Source organism: Lepidothrix coronata, unplaced genomic scaffold (assembly GCF_001604755.1).
Source record: "Lepidothrix coronata isolate B3197 unplaced genomic scaffold, Lepidothrix_coronata-1.0 Scaffold8, whole genome shotgun sequence".
Lineage (NCBI taxonomy): Eukaryota > Metazoa > Chordata > Aves > Passeriformes > Pipridae > Lepidothrix > Lepidothrix coronata.
This window is the reverse complement of record NW_016690188.1, coordinates 1,738,780-1,760,212: the sequence shown is the minus strand read 5'-3', so window position 1 is coordinate 1,760,212 and position 21,433 is coordinate 1,738,780. Positions and strand designations below refer to the sequence as shown.

At 38.6% G+C, this 21,433-nt stretch overlaps 1 long non-coding RNA gene across 1 annotated transcript; it reads right to left on the bottom strand.

Moving 5' to 3' along the window:
• Nucleotides 1-583: 583 nt before the first annotated feature.
• LOC108510314 lies at nucleotides 584-21,364 on the bottom strand. Its single transcript, XR_001878788.1, has 4 exons — nucleotides 21,326-21,364; nucleotides 14,395-14,475; nucleotides 11,453-11,522; nucleotides 584-1,786 (listed from the first exon to the last, which is right to left on the bottom strand). It is a non-coding gene; the product is annotated as an uncharacterized LOC108510314 (long non-coding RNA).
• Nucleotides 21,365-21,433: the final 69 nt, after the last annotated feature.

Genomic DNA, 21,433 nt, shown 5'->3' with positions numbered 1-21,433 from the left:
CCCCCGGCGGCCCCACGCCCCCCGCACCCTGTGCTGCCGCCGCTCCGCCGCTCGGCCCCGCGCCTGCCGGGGCCGCACCGCCCCTCTCGCCACGCGGCAGCCACTGCGCTGCCCCGTCCCGCCACCGGGGGCAGCACAGCCGGGGGCAGCCCCGCCCCGCCCCGCCTGCCCCGCCCCGCCACCGCCACCGCCACCGCCCCCGGCCCCGGCCCCGGCCCGCGCCCGCCCGCACCGCGGGCTCCGCCGCTGCCCCCCGCCCGCCCCCGCGCCCCGCGGCGGCGCCGCGCCTGACGCGACTTCCTGAGCGCCCGTGCCGAGCCCCGCCGGCCGCAGGGCCCCGCCGCTGCCCGCCCGCTCCGCCGCGGCACCTTTACACCTTTGCATCCCCGCACAGCCGCTGCGGTGCCCGTGCCCCGCCTGCCCGCTGCGGCCCCGGCCCTGGGGCAGCCGCCGCATCGTCCGACAGCCGCTGCCACCGCCCCCGCGCCCGGCGAGAGCAGCGACTCGCGGCTGCTTTGCCCTCAAATCTGAGCTGCTAAAACAGGAAAACGCTGGAAAAGCGATGTGAAATGATGTTTAATAGTGTTTAAATGGGTTTACGGCAACCCAAGAGTAGCCGTTGAGAACAACTGCAGAAATTTCGGGACAGGTATCGATCTGCCCCCCCGGCCTTGCGGCAGTGCCAGTTTGCCTTTTACTGAGCGCAAAAGTAAATGTTGATTGAGATTGCTACACACAGGCGAGAGTATCCTTTGGCTTTGGCATTCTTGGGCTATTTAAAGACAGGTTCTTTGTGGCTTGAGTTACAGACCAACCAGTGCCTACATTTTTTCTTTGAATATCTGTTTGCAGTGCAACACAGGAATAAAGTGGCAAGATACAAGACATCACTTTATACTAATGCAGATACTCTAATTAGAAATCTAAGTAACCCAAGGAGGTGTTCTCTTAAGGGTCTTCCTTCTAGATGTCATTTTGAGTGTATCACAAATAAGAATCGTTAAGTAAGAATTACAAATTACTTTCACACATTAAAGAAGATCCATAAGAAGTGATAGACAAAAAAACAACTGCTACATGCACATGTGAGTTGCCCTACTCCCCACAACTGAGTGCCTTCAGGAAGTACTACTGGAGTATTACAGCAGATAGTTTACAGAGCATTCTGCATTTTATGGCTCAGAAGGGATTTTGAGTCTGAATTTTCCCCCTTTAGCAAGAAATTATATTCTTCACAAAGTGGACTTGCAAAGACACCTACTTTTCAAATAAAAAATACGATAAGATGTGAGATAGTGAAACGTGCAACTCACATAAAGTTTGTATTTCTGTGTAATAAGCAGTGCAGCGTTTGTGTATTGCAATTGTGTATTGTATTTTCTAGGGCATCACATTTTGTATAAAGAAAGGACAATCTCTAATGGTACTTCTTAGAGCACATTCACATACTAAAGTTTTCATCCAGTTTTCTCATAATCTGGGCCAGGAATTTCAGATTTGAAATTCTTGAGAAGGTGAAGGAGAGGTGGTGAAATTGTACCAAGCACCCACTTAAAACTTTTGGTCTTGAGAAGGAACGTAGCTAGAATCTCTGGCCACTTTGAAATACAACCCCATAACTGTCCAGCTTTATAACAAAGCTTTTGACTTGATATCGACTTTTTCTTGAAGTGATTTGTTGAAGATCAGCCAGGACAGAGGGGACAGATTTTGCTTTCAACTGGGTCTGCTTCAAGTAAGAGGATTTGTAGCTGCTTCACTAATCAGAGGCAAGCCAGGAGTCTGTCTGTATGAAAAAGAAATAATACATAAGGGTTTCACTGACAGAGTCACAGTGTTACTGTCAGTGATGTGATTTCAGTTATTACATCCTCATCTCAGCTTTGCTTGCACAACGACCATCTCATTGCCCTGGTGGAGGCCAGAGAAGGAAACGCCTGTCTCCGATTCTGTGACCCAGAGCAGGGCCACATCCCACACTCAGGATTGCATGGTGTTTGACCTAGGTGTCAAGCCTCATGGAAGCATCAGAAGGGGAAGCTCTGAACTCCTCTCTGAAAAGTGAGATCAAGTGTTACATCACGTATTCCTGTAAGTCTCTTGGCATAAGGAGCAGATCACAGAAGTAAAATCCCAGTATAACACTGCAGCCCACATCCTGATCATTGCTTCCAGCATGGGTCTGTCTGTGTGCAATAGGGGAAGTCAGAGCCTGAATCATGTCAGAAATCACATTGGAGGGTATGATTCAACAGCTGGATTACATGAAAACTGATTATAACAGATGGTAACGAACAGTTATATCTAGAGTCTAAGCAAATGCAGGAAACATAAGGCAGTTAAAATTCTTATTAATGTTGTCTAATAATTTAATTGTTCCACTGATTTTGTATTGTTATTTGGGAACTTCTTAGTAGATACTTTTTAAAAAAAACCCTCAAGACTGCTTACACACAACTTAACCTTCTCTAGGTATGGAATCATTTTGATTTTTTTTTCCTCTTCCACACATAAAAATAGGCTATCAATGAGTGTACTAGGTTTCAGTGTGCTATAATGTAACTCACAGCAAACTCTCATTCACTGAGTGTAAACCAAGCTTGTCTGCTTTGTTTCCCTCTATAAAAATTAGTATAGCCCATTCAGAATCTAATATGGAGCTTTTAGCATGTCTTTTCCTTGCACACTTTTACACTGGTATATTTCTTCTGGTTGCAAACCAGTTATTTCTGTGATATAAGCAATACAACAATCAGAACAAAAGCCTCAATGGCTTTATCATAATTTTATGCAGCCTCTAGAGTTTGATTTTGGTATAATTTATGAGAAAACTGCTTAGGCTATTCTCTAGACTGTTTTGAACAGAACAATAGTGTTTTACTCATAATGATTCTATGTAATAATAATAAAAAAGGTTTTCATTATGACTGTAAAGCAGTTTTCTTGTTTTTCTAACCTTAGAAAATTCTTGTCTTATTGTAAAATAAATCCAGAGATAATTTTGCCACTTATTTGAAAAGGATCCTGAATTAGTCTAATGGAAATTGCAGCTTAGCAAGATCTTTTTACACTTGTATAAATCCTCAGGCTTAGTAGTAAAATCTCATTTCAGTACTGAAAGCTTGGTGGTGATGTTGTGTTGCCATGGAATCAAGCAAATGGGAAAAATTTTGGAGTGCCTCAAAGGAACAGACTTTCAGAGCTGCATGTGCTCCAAAAAGCTCAAATACCGCTGGGTTTCGCTTCCAGAAAATGGAGACTCTATCCTGCTTCCATTGAAGTCAATGGGAGGCTTGCCACTGATCTCAGTAGGAGTGGGAGCATGCCTGAGTTTTCCAATCCATCTTTTTAAACTTCTTAAACCGAAGTGTTAACCGTGCCAGTGAGTCCAGGGAGGTAATTTGCATATGATGGCAAATGAGCAGAACCCTGGCTTTGTGTGAATAAGCTTCTGACCACATTTGTGCATAGCAGCCTGCAGATGAGAAAAAGCTGGCAGGACCCTTTTTTTCTTAGTCCTTCCTATTTTTAAATTCCTCATGAAGCTTCCAACAGAGTTCAACAAAGTACCTGTTTGCTAGACAGTGCTATGGGGAGGAGGGGGGAGAAGGGACAAGGGGACTTCTTTTTGCATTGCCTCAACTCTGGCTCTGTTCCCCAAGCTCATGTCCAGCGATTCCCATGATGTCACTTTTAGTAATGGAGACATGTTTACAAAAGAGTACACAGCATTCTCTTTAAAAAGAAACTTTCAGCCCAGAGAATGCTACAAAAGTTAGGAAACCAAACACTGTGCAAGGAGGGAGTAAAGATCCAGACAAAGGTTCTTTGTTTGCAATGACCGAACTCGACCTCACATGACTATGAACAATAATGAATATGCAATTTGGCAGTGGCAGAACTCAATGTCAGCAGTATTGCCTTTGGTATACAATATATTAAGAGCATCTAAGAGTGTCAAGTGGCCACGAAATGGACTGATAAGATTGTGTGTAGAAATGGTTTATACTTTATATCGCGTTTCAAGACAAATTATTTTTTTCTCTTCTATTTCATTCCCTTATCTTGAGAACAAATGCAAAATTCATTAAGAGTACAGTGACTCTCTGCTATGTAATACAGCATATCGTATCTCTATAATTTTGAAAAGAAAAGGGCATTTCAGCCCAAGCTGCTCCTGGCTTTTCCCTTGAACTTGTTACTCACATTAGTACAAAAAAAGCTTTTGTTCCAAGAGAAAGAACCAGTATAACTAACTGGGTTAAAACCAGTATAACTAACTTTTACCTTTTCACCATTTATCTATCAAGAAATTACACACATACTTGTATTTCGTACAAATCAGAAAATCCTAACTATCGAAAGGAATTTGCCAGCATTTTTAATTTAGGAATACTGAATGACAGAATATGGAACAAGATTCTCCCATACTCAGGCCTTGAGCAATTATCTGCCATAACAATGCAAGCTTCCCCGTGCCTGCTGTGAGCAGGGGGTACATGTTTTCAGGGTGGTTATTTCAGTTCTCTGCTTTTCTTTGTTGAGGGTATTTGCAAAGCTGACATTTTACCTAAGAGTTGATTTTATCTGAAAAACAACAGATGAAACAACTAATTTACTGTATAGGCTCTAAATACTATTGTATTAACAGTGGTATTATCCATTCATAAATCATTAAAAATCAGTATGTGTGGAGGACTCTGTTGTGTAAAGGATAAATCTAGTTTTGCATTTGCAGATATTTCAGGTTTCACTAATGATTTTATTTTATGTCAACCCAGTGAACTTCTACTTGTTGACAACTTTCCCACAGAAGACAAAAACTTTCTACTCTACCTCCCTCTCCAGGAATCCAGAACTGCCTTCTACCCCTCCAAACAAGAAACCAAGGAATAGAAATAAAGAAATCTGAGAGCTAAGGGCATTATGGACCATTTTGAAAAAATGGCATGCCATAGAAAAATCACAAAATCATGATCTTACCAAATTTGCTCTGATTCATCCTTCAGGGATTGCCAATTGTTCTAGAATAACACAACCCCTAATTAATATGAGGTGGTAGGCAAGTCTTTCATCAGTGTCTCAAAAGGAGGCAGTTTTCACTGCTCAGGTTTGCTCGATTGTGCAGCTGTTGGCTTTAGAAGGACTTGTCACATCTTGTAATTGAAAGCACCATAGATATTAGAAGTTGGGATCACAGATAGCGCTTTCAGCCAGTGCACAAGAATCTTTGCAACAGTTTATATGACACAGGTGTTGAATCACATGACATCCCACCCCTCCCCTCGTTTTCGGGTATTTGGGACTGTAATCAAGGCATTGCTGTGTGGGACATTGGAAGAGTCTTAATGCCTTTGACATGAAAGACACAAGACCTGCTAGTTGGGAAATTTTCTCAGAATTTTGGAGATGTCTTTTGTAAAAACCTTGGGAGAGTTAGGAAAGTGTCTGGGCATCTCTTCTGATCTGATGCAATGATCCTGACGCAGAGTGCCATGTATTCTAATGAAGGCTTTACACTCCCAGTATTTGCCAATCCCATATGTGATTATCTGTTCTGTAGGTGAACAGAGAGACATCTCCAAAGGGCAACACTCCGTGCCCCCCAATTTACTCAAGCAAACCAAATGGATTTGCTGATTTGGGCTTTGCAAAAAGCACGCAGGAACTAAACCTCCCCGTAGATGTCTAGATATATTTCCTTTTTGTAGGTCTTTCTCACTAAAAAATAAAAGTTCTCAAAACTTTAGCTTACCATACACGTAGAAAATTAACTTTATGTAACTGAAATTTTATCTATGAACACAATCAACAAAAAGTAAAGTATAAATTTTGTTTCAAATTAACTGAGAACCCTGACAAAAAGCAGTTTTTAGCTTTTGGCCTTCTCTTTCCACTAATCTGGCTGCACCACTTGTTACATTCCAATTCTGACATTCAAATCATCTTGAGCAATTTTCCCACAGTGTGTTTCCCAAACAACAGCATTTTTCCCACTCCCACTTATGTGTCTCTTGCATCTGGAACTGCAGAAAAATATCCTTGTTGGAGCCCTCAGACCCAGCCAATAATTGTAATGCAGTGCTAGATATCAAAAATTATGGGTGATCATTTGACCAAAACAATACCAAATGATCCAGCAAAAGCATACTTTTTCCATTACTAAATAACAGATATTCAACCCATAAAATGATAAAATCTTACATAGGGTTGCGGTTTTTTTCACTGCTTCAAAAACCTAATACTCTCCCAATCATCTTATACATTCATGAGAGCACAAATAGTTTTATTTTTATACCCTAAACTATTAAATTGCTTAGTTATTCCAAGATATTCACTTGAAATGGCAGAGGCCATGAAAATGATATAATCTCTTTCTAAGAGCTGATGTTTTTGCAGCTCTCTCCTTTCCTCTTTATAAAATAACAGAGCATTTTACTAGCTTGGTGTTTCACACATGACCAGCCACTGCTTCAGAAAAATTACACGGCCATCAGAAAACATCTGTTTCCTTATATCTAGCCTAAATTTTCCCTTTTTTCAGTTTGTAAATAGTATTATTATATTATAATATTTATCATAATATAAATTATAAATATTATGTTTATATTATGAAACAAAAAAAATAATGAGCAGGCTAATGCACTTTGAATGTGCATTCAGAAATCTGCTTTAGTGGTCAGAATATACTGGGCATGCATCTGCCTCAGACTCTTCCTTGCAAAAAGTTTTCTTCTCATTTTCTATCTGTGCTACTGCAGTGTCTCTGAGATCAAACTGAGCTCCACCAATCAAGCTGAGTTGTGTTTCCCCATGAGATTTTTTCAGAAAAGAACTTTCTGTGCATTTTCACCTGTGACATTTTTCAGGTATGTTTTTGAGGACAGTTAGTATTTAGTATTCCTTACATAACACAAGTTTAGAGTGTGCTTATAAAGTTAATGAATAAAACAGAGTTGGGAAGCACCGGCCAGGCTGGAAACTGGAGAAGACCCCTATACACTTAAGAAGTAATTTATGGAACAGTCTTCCAAGAGGATTATGGGGCAAATATCAGCCCCAAGTTTAACCCACATCATGGCATCATCCTGACATTTTTGGCCATTCCTCATTCAGTTTCAACTCCTCTGGTAGATCATTAGCATGTATAGGCCAGGAGGTACCATCGATAATCCTACCTGGTATGATGAAACATGGAACAAAATTTCATAGCTTGTTTACACAAGCAATACTTGTTGCTAAAAATATCTTAGTTACTATATTTTAACTAAATTTCAAGCACTAGCATGCTATCTTATCTGCTTCTGATCAGTCCTCAAAGTGAGTGCCAATATATTTTTAAACATAATTTATTTTCTAATCTAGGCCTCGTTAAATCTCATAAAACCTGGGTCAGGCAGATCCGGAGCAAAAGTCAGCTGCATCTGTACTTAGAAAATTTAGAAGCAGAATAATAGACAATCAAAGAGTCTCTATGCCATTTTGCAACTTTGTGGTCAGTAGCACGATCCACTCTCTTTGCTTCTCTGCTTTTCCTGTTATTCTGGACAAGATGTTTCCTGACCACAGATGTGTGTGATATTCCTGTGGTTAATTGATATTCAGAATTTAAAGAGGCTCCATACAATGCAAAGTGTGCATTTTCAGAGGGCTACACTAGAAAAACTGTATGCTGGTGAAACCCTCCAGTGAAGAAATGCCTTAAATCTAACTTGTGGGATTTGCTATGGGAACTTGAAAGGTTTTTATTTAATGTAAGAGAAGGAAAAGAGGTAAGTGTTGTTATAGCTAACCACATTTCAAATAGCAACTGTGTCTATAATCCTTCTGATTCAGTTTTAAAGACTTGTTTCATTTTTGCTAAACTTAGATTTGTTTTCTCATCTCCAATCTCTTCAATTTCTTCCTTTCCGGGCTAAACTCTTGTCCTGGGTTACCACCACAACTCTGTATTTGGTGCAATGTCCATGAAATCTTTAGACTCTTTTTCCTCAGTATGGATCCTGACTTAGTCTAATTAAAATTAAATATAAGAAAAAGGGCTAAAACAGTAAATATAGTACAAAATAAATAAAAAAACCCTCTTGTGAATGTTGATTATATCTTCTCTATCGACTTGTTATTTGTGGTTTAGCTTATATAGCCTGAGGTCATTGGGGTAAAATCACAGCATGGCAAAAGCCAATGGCAAATCTTCCACCCTGACCAGGAAAGCTGCATCACACTGGTATATAGTATGAATATCACAAACTTATACACTGTATTACAGGACAACAACAGCTACCTACTTTCTGAACCCTATTTGAACTTATACTGTACGCTTCTGTCTTACTCAAGCATTTGACTTATGCAGGGAGGATTTAATTAATGTAGAATTAATTCAACTGAGAGTAACCTTTGAAACCATGCTTACATTATCAGCTGTGATTTGTGCAGGATACCTCATGGAGCTGCAATCTATGCATCCTTACGTAACAGGCATTAAGAAGCAGTTACACAACTTAATGCAAACACCACCAGCAGATGAAAATCCATGGCACAGACAGGATCTTGAGTAATCATCAAAGCGGTGCCAGAAAGCAAATTCTACCTGCAGAAAACATTTTTTGTACTAAATCCATTTCAGTAGATGCTCTGTACTTCTATCGCTAGTAACCGTAATCCACAAAGTGGATTTTCATTGTAAACTTTTTATGCTTCAAAACCTGTTAGTACAAACTTTGACCAACACTGCCACAAAATGTGTGTGCAATTCAACTCATATCTTTACTGACTGCAATAATAAACTTTTGGTCTAAAACAAACAGGTCATTAGCAAACAGATACTTTTGTGCACTGAGGTTACTTGGGCCTCTCTCTTCCTGTCATCCCATTCTACATGCACTGTTCAGACACTGAGTTTGGTGTCTGAATATCTCTTTATGATGCCAGAGCACTGCAGGTTTCTCAAATTTAGTATGGGTGAACATACTCCATTTCTCAGTGCACAAAGTTTATTAGTGCCCTTTAATTAAAACTGTTAATTCAGGCAATACTTTCATTTCAGGGTATGTCTAAATTCAGGCAGTCATGCCTATAGATACATCTATTCTAAATTCAAGAAATTATATCCAATTATCTTTGTACTACCTTCAGAACATCATCTAAAGTTGATATAGTTTCTTGATAAATTAGTTTCATTCTTTATAAAAAGAGCATTCCAAGACCCCTTTTTACGTACTTCAACATTGCAGAAGTTTAAGTGCTGTATAAAGTACTACATGGGACAGATTCTGGTCCCTTTTGCATCGATAGAAATTGGGATTATTCCAAATTTCCACTGTCATAACGAAACAGAATTTTTTCCTCAGTCAAGATGCACATGGATAGCCAGATATAATTGTGTGGTCAGAAATACTTTTTAGAAGACACATAGTTTATCACAGTTTAACTTCATGTTTTCCAGTAGTAAAAAAAAAGAAAATAACTTAAATACTGATAACATACCTTTTCTCTCACTTAAATTCCCAGTTTAAAAAAATAATAATCTGGTTTGTTTGTATGGCGACAATTCAATTCACCAGAAAATATTTCCCTAATTAAAACAACATTGAATTTGCCAAAGCCCTTTAGACCACAGTAGTATCAATGGGATTAATCACCAAATCATTCTTTTCTTGAACCAGGTGCTTTCCTCAGTGTTACGCTTTGCTACAAGTTACATCCAATTCAGCTATGCTTGAAAACACTATAATTGTGTTGGCCAGGAACATAATTCTTTCCTTAATGAAATAGGTTTCCAAAGTGGTTTCCACCACCTACAGTTTGGAAACAAGTATACTGTCATATAGGCTAGTTTCGCTCCTTGCCTGCTATTGGCAAACTGCCATTTTATCTCTATATGCACAGTTAACACCTCTGCATACAAACTAAGGATCTATGAGTACAAAAAAATCTGGAAAATGTGATGAAGCATTTATTTACTATCTTCTGGCCTTTGTCTCTTAATTTTTTTAAATGTCTATGTACCGGTTATTCCAGAATTGTCTGTCATCTACAACATCCTAATTGTGTTGCTTTAACTAACAGGTACCTACAAAGCATCATTCCACAGACTTATTTTTAATCATAGATTTCTCATCCTCGATTAAAAAATAACAATAAAAGAACACATTAAAAGATAACTGTAAAACAGGCAGCAATTCTGAAAGAATTCAAGCTGCTCTGCTCCACATATTGCTCCCTTCTAAGGCACCTGGGAACCATTTATTTCCCCACCTGCAAGTATCCTGGGCACTGTACAGACACCTCTAATTCTATTTTCATTTTCTTTTATGCAAAAAATATGACTAAATATGCAGTGTCTTCCCATGGTCAGGCAATCCTAACATATATGTGGTCATGAATAAGGACATAAATAAAATCTGCCTGTATGAGGCATGATTCATATGTAGAGGGGAGATACCCACAAGAGGTGCCAGAGGTGATCTCTGTCCTCTGCTATTTTATCTGTCCTGCTGAGGCATTTACATGGCTCCCATTACTATGATGCCAGAATATATAAGGACATACGGCTGTTCTTACAACACTCAAATAAGGTAGACAGATTACATGGGTTACTCCAGGTCAGAAATTTGAAGCAGAACAGATCATTGCACAAGTTTCACATGCTCTCAATGGGTAGAAGGTGTTTATCAACCATTTCTATATAAATCAACACCTAACCCCATTCCCAAAGTATCCAAGTGTTTCTCAAGCATTTATGCTAAAATATTCAAGAAGCTCTATCTTGGATGTTTTACTGGACACGAACCAATGGCTGAAATCACTTGTAGCAGCTTCTTTCAGTGCACTTTAAATGGTCTTTAACTATGGTTGTCAAGATAAATATATTTCATAACAAGGCTTCTAAATGTCTATATCAGTCAATCATTTTAATCACAGAGTGCTGAGTAAGACTATATTTTCCCCGTTGTCCATGTGGTCATAAAATTAAATTAATTTCTATTAAATGAAGATGTTGTTAACCTACTCATGCCTTCAAGTTTTTAAAGTTCAACTATCAGAATATGCTTTAAGGCAGTGTTATAGCTGAAACTGCTTTGGAAGCAAAACATTCCTGTTTACAAGCATGAAGACGTTATGCCCAAAAAATAAATATATGAATACGGTCTTGTTAATTTACTGAAGTCAGCAGTGAGATTTCTGCGTGGGACACAGGCATGTTAACATCTACTATGAGTGATGTAAGTTGAGGCTGATGGCTGGATGGCATCTGGTAGCTTCTTCTGTAGGTACCCATTGCTGGCTGCTGGAGTACCACATTGTATGCCCCTTAGGGTGCTTTGCAACAAGTGAAGGAATAATGCTCTTTATGCAATCCTTTATGATTCCTATATGATACCATACGGTCAGAAATTATTAATATTTTTATAATTATCTTTATCTGTAAAATGGCAAAATACTTACCAACCTGGTAGGATGTTGGGAAGGATAATTAACTGTGATTTGGAGATGCTCTTAAGACTGAAGAATGCTAGGTCCTGCAAGAGACAAATATATGATCCACTGACACTTAAGTTAACACACATCCTTGTCATCACCTCTGCAGCTTTTACAGCAACAAGCAAGGCTGGATTGCTCAAAATTAATAATGGGTTTGGATAACACCTAGCAATGAGAAGTAATGTGTTCCATATGTTGACATCTTCTCCATTAAAACATGTAGTGTTACATGCAGTTTCATCTAAATCTTTTTCATCCAGTAGTATCTTTCTAACACAATGGATTGCTGTATCTCTCATCATTTGGGAGCTATACTAGATGACCTTTAAAAGTCCCTTCCAACCCAAACTGTTGTATGATTCAAGGATTTTACTGATGCCAATACATGTTCATGCTCAATCAGCTTAGGCACCGGTTATTTGCTGCACATTTCATGATAATTTTTTAAAAATAATTTTATTTTCTAAGTCAATTTCTATTTTCTATTCTTGATTTTAAAATTACAAGGATATGTTGCAGCTACCTAGACAAAATCCTCATGACAGAAAACCTGCAACCAATAAAGGCACCAAGGGAAAAGCATACAAGAAAAAGTGTAATGAAGTTCCGGGTGCCAAAGGCACTTCCTGCAGCAGCACCATTGCAGCAACGTAATGAAGGATATTTTCAGCAACTAGTTAAGAAATTCTTTTACTGGTGACAATTTGAGGTTAGTTGGACTGGAATTGATGGCAATAATGCTAGAGTTTCACACAATGCACCCATTCAGATGACTTTGGAAAGCTATGTGCGCCACCTTTCATATCATCATGCTGGAATATCTTGACTATTTCAGCTGTGACCAATGTGAGCTTCAAGATTAATTTAATATATTAACCTTAATATAGTGCAGTGAGATGTAAGATCCAACCAAATCTAAAATGTTCTTAACATTATAGATGTTCAGAGATCTTAATAACATCTTGCGCTAGAGCTGGTAGGATATTTTTTAATGAAAGAATGGATGACAAGTATAATATAAAATTAGTCTTTATAGGAACTTTTTTGTTGTTCATCTCATATTTCATCTACAAATATGGTTGTCTCAATCACTTGCTGAAAAATGAAGATGTTAGGTCAGAAATGCTGTAACACTGCCTTATGGAGAGAGAGGATGAGCTCACAGTTCAACAGGAATAATTTAAAATCAACAATGTCACTGTGTTTCAGGAGAGATGTAGTTTGAATGCTTCCTGCCTTCACTCACCTCTCCATGCCAGGATTCTTGGCAAGGTTATATGTTCTGCAACATCTGCCATGGTATAATGCATCTTGAGAGATTTTGCCTGAGATAGAAGTTCATACACCAAAATGCATCTCCCCGGGTCTCTGCAGTGATATTTCTGAACAGAAAAGCATTTCAGTTTTCCCTCTTTCAAATCTATGGACAAATCTGTGAACACAGGCTAACTTTTCTCCATTCTCTTTACATAGACAGCATTCCACATACACATGACAGTATTTCCAATAAGTTCAGACATGCAGGGCAGTTTGAGGCAGAAAAGCACTAACAGATAATGTAGATATAAATCTAAGTCCTGACTCTCAAACATGTGTTGAGCTGAACAGTTCCCTCTCAGGAGGGGAACCTCAGTGGTGCTGAAGAGGCCTGTGACACATGTATTACTCACAGGAGCCAAGTGCAAGACTGGAAATTCACTTCCAACTCATTATGCATGTATGGTTTCAGTTGTCTCAATGGCAGGCTTACACAGATACATGCAATTTAAGTATACAGCAGTGGGAGTAACAAAAACCTACAAGCATTCAGTGTAACAGCAATACACTCCAGCAGACACCTCTCCACAGCAACTGGGATGAGCTGGGAGCTGCTGCTGTGCCATACTTCAAACCAGTACTTTTCATGGAGACCAAACAGAGCAGAAGGAAGGCTATGAGGAGTTCTCACATTTTTACATCAGCATGTTCAAGTGTACACAATACGCCTTCAAAATTTCCATTTCAACCCCCGGATATTCATTTTGGAAAGAGTAAGATTCAAGATGTAATGACCATAAAAGATAATAAGAAAGAAATCCGTGCATGAACAAGAGGAAGGAAAAAGTAGGTTCACTGTTTTTGTGGAGATGGAAATCTAATGATGAATGATGCTGAGAATGATGTTGTGTCTTTTCATTTTCCACAACATTTGCCACAGATAAGTAACAATTCAGTGACTGCTTTTGCTAATTCCTTAAATACCCCAGAGCAGTTTTTACATATTCTGGTCATTTCTATATCATAGAATCATAAAACATTCTGGGTTGGGAAGGACCTTAAAGATCATCTAGTTTCAACCCCTGTGATGTGGGCAGGGACACCTTTCACTAGACCGGGTTGCTCAGAGCTACATCCCACCTTTAAAATATTCTTTAATCTGTTCTTTGTGTTTTCTTACTTAAGGTCCTACCACACAGATAGGATTAATTTTGCTAAACTTCTAGACACAGGAAACTTTCAGAGTGAAAGACCTGAATAATTTCGCTTTCTTACCATCTGCTATTTGATTTCATTTCATATTAAGTAGTAAACTTCTAACTGGAATTTGTCTTCCCTTTACAATATGGAATATTTTCGTTTTGATTTTTTTATACTCTTCCAAATATGTATATGTTTAGCCTTCTTGATTTATTTCCTATATTCTTGGCCTTTATTTTCTTCCTCAGATATGTCTTCTATTGTCTTGCTTCTATTTCACACACATTTCTTTTTGATTTTCAAGTAATAAAAGTGATCCTGATGCAGTTTCGTCATTTGGGGAGTGGGAAGGGTGTGTGGAGGCATAGGCACAGCTCTCTCTAAATCATAAGGTTCAGTTTTTAATCTTCTTAAATATATCTCTATAAGAATAGGATTATTATATGCTAATACCTGGGAAAATCCAGTTGCTGATATATCTAGTAGATATTCTGATGAGTGAAAACAGATTTGGTGCTAATCAGGTGGGAAAGTCTGAAATAGTGACACAGAAAACCATTGTGGGTTCTTAATCTAGAGGTGTTAACCATCTGGGATAACATTACATATATTGTGACCACAATAATGTAACCCCAGGTCTAGCCCAAGAGGAGCTGTAATTCTGTCTCCCTGGGCATCTGCAAGATCTACAAGGTCTACAAGGTAGCAAGTTGTGCTCTAGTACAGTCAAAAGGGATGATAATTTGGAGGTTTTTTGAAAAAAAGCATTAATAACACAAAACTGGAGTGGACTTACAGGTCCAAACAAGTTATATAAATGATTTGCCACACTTGATGTTTTGTCTGCTTTTTCTGTGCCTCCTACAACCTAGAAAAATTGTCCTAAATCCTGCCAAGTCCTGAGAGATTACTGAGAGACTAAGGAAAAGAAGAACTAGACTGAAGGGCCAACACACTGGGTGAGCTCCATTCAGGTAAGCTTAGATATATATATTTGTGTCTCTCTCTCTGGAAAGAAACATTAATTTCTAGGGCACAGTCCTTCTGATCCCAAAGTAGATGCCTCAAGCATCCAGATGCATGGCTCATAACAGGTTCTGAAGGACTCTGTTTCTCAGCACTGAATATAAAATTTGTTTAGGGTGACTAGTTCAAATATAGATAAACCACTGTCTTCTAGTAATAGCAAACCCCATCCCAGATGACAAGCCTTGACAGTCCAGTATTAAAGCAAATAAATTAAGAGTTTATCTAGATGCACAGGACTGATATGAACCCCTGAGATATTTGTATTTACCCAGTGTTACAGCTCAAGGAAGCCAAAGCCTGGACTTTGAAATATGAAACTATAAATAACTCCAGATTGATCATCAAAGGCTTTAACCAGCTCAAGTCTACTCGAGCAGAACTTTGCAGCTGGGCTCCCATCTTCCCTGCAGAGTTGCCTCTGTCCTTAGAGTAGACATTATCCTCCTACTGAGGATCTCCAGGGATCTCGCTGTGATGGAGCTAATTATAGGTAATCTGTGATTAAATATGTTCACCAGCACAATTTGTGGGTTGCATGGTATGCTCTGCTATGCCAAGCAAAAGGATCTGACATGGGACAGGAATAAATATCAGCTTGGACTGCAGGAGATTAGTGATCTGAAGCACCTGTTGTGTGACAAAGGCATCCAAGCTCAGATGCCAGTTCAAACATATTCCCTTAAACAAAGAAGCTGTGTCATGTAATGTTAGGAAATACAACTCTTCCTTAATCAAAACCAAGGAATCACTTTTGAATATTTACTTTTTACTGGAGACCAGAGGAGGGGTGAGCAGAATGGCTAATCCATCGACTGTGCTACAAATGTTGTAAGAAGGGACAATTCTCCCTGTAAGGAGACTGGAAGCTAAAAATACAAGGCAGAAGCTGAAGGGCAGGCCAAAGGCACAGGGTGATATTCTGTGTCTCTGATCACACAGCAACCCTGTGCCCAAGGGCTGTTCTCTGTCCCCACAACACTGCTTAAATACAGAGAGTGACGGTGAAAATGAGAAAAGCCTCTAGAGATTGTAGAAAAAGTTGCATGGAATGATGGCTTTCACTGTCCTTATGTTAACATGAAGTCAAAGATCTCAATTGTTCCAAGACCACAGCTGGCAGAATCTGCTGCTAAATGATTGACCCTACCAGCACTGACTGAGGACTTATGAATCCAGTAGTGGGATTTCATCACAAGTAGTCTCAAATTGGATCAGAAAGTTGTTTTACAGAAACCATTGCACAAATAATGAGTGAGCCTTAGGAGAGATCCAAGTACTGCATCAGTCCTTACTGAATTGGACACACAGATCTGGAAAGGGGCTTTGTAAAACCCCAAAGTTCCCCAAGTGCTTCTGGTCTGAACACAAGGAGATGCAAGAAACAGGAATATGTTCTACATAATACCACAGAGTCATTCTGTCTTCTACACCTAACAAACTTAACCAATACAAAAAACAAACAAACAAACATACCTTAGCTGCTGAATCCCGGTGGGAAAGTAAAGGGGAAATTACATCCTCCCAAAAGTTTATGGAATTGTCAGAGACACACGGAGCTCAAAAATACACAAGACACCCTCAGGGAGCACCGTGAGTTTCAGAATAAAGTCCAAAATATTCTGTTCATGTAATTTCTTCAAAGTTAGGATCAAAAATGAAGCAGCCAAATGAAAAAAACAAATCATGAAAGTACTAGTAACAGAATATGAAAAATCCAAATAACCTGTAGAATACTTCTGATTCCTTGTTCCAGGGCTAGCACTTAGTACGTACGTACTTGAACATAACAGGATTTATTCCTATCCGTGGACTCCACAATGTATTTATGTTCGCAATTGATGTATTGCACAATGCAATGAATAACAAAGTAATAACAGAGAAGAAATCAGTTTCCTTGGCACCACGTTCTGGATAGTAACAATCTGCATATAGCACATGACTCATTGGCAATTCTCTTTCATATGCCAGTTTAAAGGGAACAATATAGAAGTTCATGAAATTCTGCCCATATCATCAGCTATATCCTGTTCAGATAATCAGTGTATATAGGTGTTGGCTGTGAGGTATATTGTCCACTAACTAAAGATTATTAAGCAAAAGCAGTTACCAGAAACTTATGAGCATGACATAAGTAAAGCAGTTTCTTTAGGCCATTAGATCTATGACAAAACAACTATAATCACATAAAAGGAGAGTATAACCTTTAGAGAATTAACAGCCACCTGTTTTACAGGTGGGAGAGAATTAATTTTTTTCCGAAAAGAAGGTGGCAGGCAATTTGCTTTGGAAACACTAAATGCCTTCAGTGTTAAGATCATAAGACTTAAGCTACCACTGTGGGTTGTTTCAACAAGAACAGCACAAGTCATGCCACCACATCATGGGATAATTCCTGTTCTTCATGGCATTCAATCAAGAAATGTCTCAGTTCTGAGGCTTGCTTTTTATTACTCTTTGTAAGAACAACACAGGGAATAGAAATTTAGCACAGGGGAGGTAGGTGGTGGACACAACACACCTCCAAACATTGCCTAGTTAATTACAGCTGTGGAATGAAACTCAATTGTAGCGTGAGCCAAATAGATTCTGGTTTTTGTAATTACTTGTTGCTATATTAATGTTACTTTTATAGTGATTAGAAAAGCCCTGATTCAGAAATGAGCCACCACAGGAATGACAAGTATTTCAAACTGGAAAAAAATGCACTGGTCTTTCCTGATGCAGATCCACCAAGTGGTAAGGTGGTAAAAATGAAAGAGAGTCTTAGAGCAGAAAAAATATTTTGCTTAGCCCATGCATGCTAATAAATACCTATTAGACATGAGTATCAGAGAATCCTGTGGGGAAAAAAGTGGATGAAGCAGGTCCACTGTGGAAGCAGTTCAGGAAGACCAGGCCCTTCTAGAGCTAAGAACCAGAGCAAGCAAATCCTCACTGTTGCTGCACAGTTGATTCCCATATCTGCATGTGGGTGCTTAGCTAAAAGGTGCATTACACCCACAACTGAACACACACATGAACCTCAGTCTTGGTTCAGGATAACGTATCTACACAGCATCATGTACACACTGAAGAAGCATCAATACACCTCTTTCTGCTCTGTCCTAAGAGCACATCCTCCCACTGCTTTGTGCTCATTTGGCCTCCCATCTTATTTCTTTTTTTCTCCTTCACTTACCTGCTTGCACTTCTTTTGCCTTTCGACATTTTTCCAAATCAAATGAATGCTATGCAAAAGCTGTTTTAGTACAATATTTACCCAGCAAGGTCAGGAAGATGGCAAAAGCTATCTGGCGTACAAAGATGGGGGAGAAGTGCAAACAAGAGCAGTTATGCCAGACCCTTACAGAAGCATACCCACAGGCAGGGGCAGAGAGACCAGAACAGCTAAAATCAGTCAAGCCCTATGCTGAGCACTGCAGTAAGGCTCAAGGAATACTCATGTAAATCATCCCAAATCTCAGGAGACTAAAAATATATTTAAATTTTCCCTCACATTGTGTAAGAAAAAAGTTTTCACACAAGAAGCAGCTATTTCCTAGTAGAAGACTTTTGACCAGAAAACACTTTATCTCCTAAAGGTATCTCTCACTTGAGAGCAGAAACAAAAGCAGGATGCAGAGATCCAGTATTCTTCCACTCCCTATCAGCTGCTATTGGTTATTTAGAAACTCATTAACTTCCTAAAGAGACCTTAGCCCTAATTAGTGCCTGGACTGATCAGCCTGCCTCTCTCTCCTTCACCTCTGCCTCTCAGAGCTTTCTACAATGATTAAAGGAAACCATACTCTTTTTCTACAATTTTTAAAATGGTATTTCTTGAGTTATCAGGATCTGCACACAGCTGTTGAATTCAGTTCTGCCTTGTAGCTTACCAGACCACTCCAGAATTCTCCAGCTTGCTTTGGCACCCTAATTCTTTATTTGTATATGTATCACTCTTAAATCCTTCACTAAACCAGGCTCTGTAATTTCCTTTCCTTGGTCTCTCATGCAACAGAATCTGTTTTAACAGTGATTGAAGTGTCACCAAGACCATTCAACCAACTGTAACGTTGATGCTAATCCTGCAGTCTTTTAACACTATCAATAAGAGGGAAATTAACAAAAAAAATTGACTAATTTCATCTTCCAGAATTATAATGTATTTTTTATGTAGATATGTAGCAAGACCCAGTAACAAAAAGAACTTACCAATAATAATGGAAAGACAAGAGGACTCCTTACTTTAATTTCTGTCTAAATGGAAGCAGTTAACACTATTAAGTTCAATAAGTATGAGTACTAAAAGATAAACAAACTGCAGAAAGCAAAATGAGAAAAACTATGATTGCAAAGCACAAGCACAGTCTTACTCAGGCACTTACACAGTTTAATGCATGTGGCCAGTATATACAAATTAGTTTTTAATTCCTGAATTTCTTCCAGTTTCCTAGAAATATGTTTCACATTCAGCATGTCTGCACATGAAAATAAAGGCTGCCATGCCCTGAAACTGGTCTTTTTGGATGACTGGACTCAGGATACTCTGCTGTACAGCCACAGGTACACTCATAGTCCAGCTAAAGCCATCCTCTTCCCAGGTAACTGTGATAGTCTTTATTCACCAAAATAAGAGGAAGTATTGTCCTTGCACATGAACTATCAAATAGTCAGTACAAGGGCTACAAAGTAGTAATACTACCCTAACACCTCTCTAATTAATATAATTACTGTAAATGCTACTTAAAGACTTATCTCATTGTAGATATGTACATAGTATCATAGGAAGGCAAACTGAAGTTATCATAATTATTTATCATAATTATGTACTAATGATAACCCTAGATTTCTTTTTCTCAAACCATGTTTGAAAAACATTATCACTACAGCAACAGAAATTCCATCAAGAGTGAAGATAATAAGCTCCTGAAGGGTATCCTACTAGTAGCAATTAAATTGCATTCAAAAGATTTCTCAGCTAAAAGACAGTGAAAAAATTGTTTTCTAGTGAAATAACAAAACATTTCAACAAAACATGATGCCATTATGACCAAGAAATTTATTAGCACTATATCTAAGAGAGTAATGAAGCTACAAGGCCCATTTAAAATAAGAGTCAGTAGCCTGATAAAAATGTTCCTGTTCTGGCATCCTTACCTTGACTAGTCACATATTTACCAAACTTGAGCCAAAGGTATGAACAAAACTCTGATTAAATATTTCCTGAATTCTATTGCTGTTTTCCTTAGGATTCCATATATGTGTGTACCCAAACCACAATTGCCTATGTTCTGCATTCTTACATTCTCATACACAAATTTCAAATTCTGTATTAACTGTCCTTTGTATTCAAGCACAATTTTACTCACACACTCAGGCATTTTCAATTTCTTAAAGAACAGACTTTAAAAAGAAGCATATTGAATAAGTAGATGTTTTCCTCCACCCTTCTTAAGTAAAAATTTCAGTTTACATAAATCTTGGGAGAAAAGATTTCTGCTTCAGAGAACTCTGTGAGATAGAAAACTCTCCCAAACAAGAAGTGTTTCCAGATTTGTAAGCACAGCTGATCAATTTTCAGACTTTCAATCCTGAAGAGCACTGCAATATTTCTGCATTCATTCTCTGCAGATTTTGGTTGAAAAGCTGAACTAATGAACCCTATGGAAATATGAATATATCCTAAAAATATACTCTCCTGACAGGATGGAGCATTATCTTATTACCAGATCTCATTTTTAAATAACTTAAGGGCAAGAGATCATCCTTAGAGTGAATACTGCATTTCCAAATGGCCCTCTCTGGCAACATTCTCAGGGCAATAACTCAAAGTTGCCCTCAGAAGTGATGGAGGCTCTCTGTACTTACAGAATGAAGATCAAGTTCAAGAATACATGGTGGGCTCAAGAGCCTTGTTGTAAAGTAGTCTCACTGCAGATAAAGTAGCTTCACTGGAAAAGGTACTTAGTGGAAGATAGCAGTTATTTTTCAAAAAGGCTGTTCTGCATGAAACTCAAAATGCAATAGATTTATTTGGCAAATGTAGAGGAAGAAGCTTACAGTACTGCTAAGTAGTCTAGTACTGCTAAGTAGAAAGAAGTCCATCAGTTTTGTGATCCTGAAAATCACTAGATTTAGATTCCTAAATAACATCTTTTGAAAAATTTGAGTTAGCCATCTAAATCACTTAGGTCAATTTTTAAAGGTATTTAGGTGCCAAGTCCCCCTAGACTTAAAGGAAATTTTGCATAGAATAGCAAGGTAATTTCAAAAAAAAATTAACATTTGAGCATACTAGCCAAGCAGAAAAAGCTATCACCACCACAATAGTCAACCACATAAATAAATCATCAGCATGATTGATCTCACTGACCTTTAATCCCAATGGCTCTTTTCCTAGGCCATCCAGGACACTCTGTCCAGTATGTTAAATCTAAAAGATAATAACCATTGTAGATAAGATGGCTATATACAGATTTTA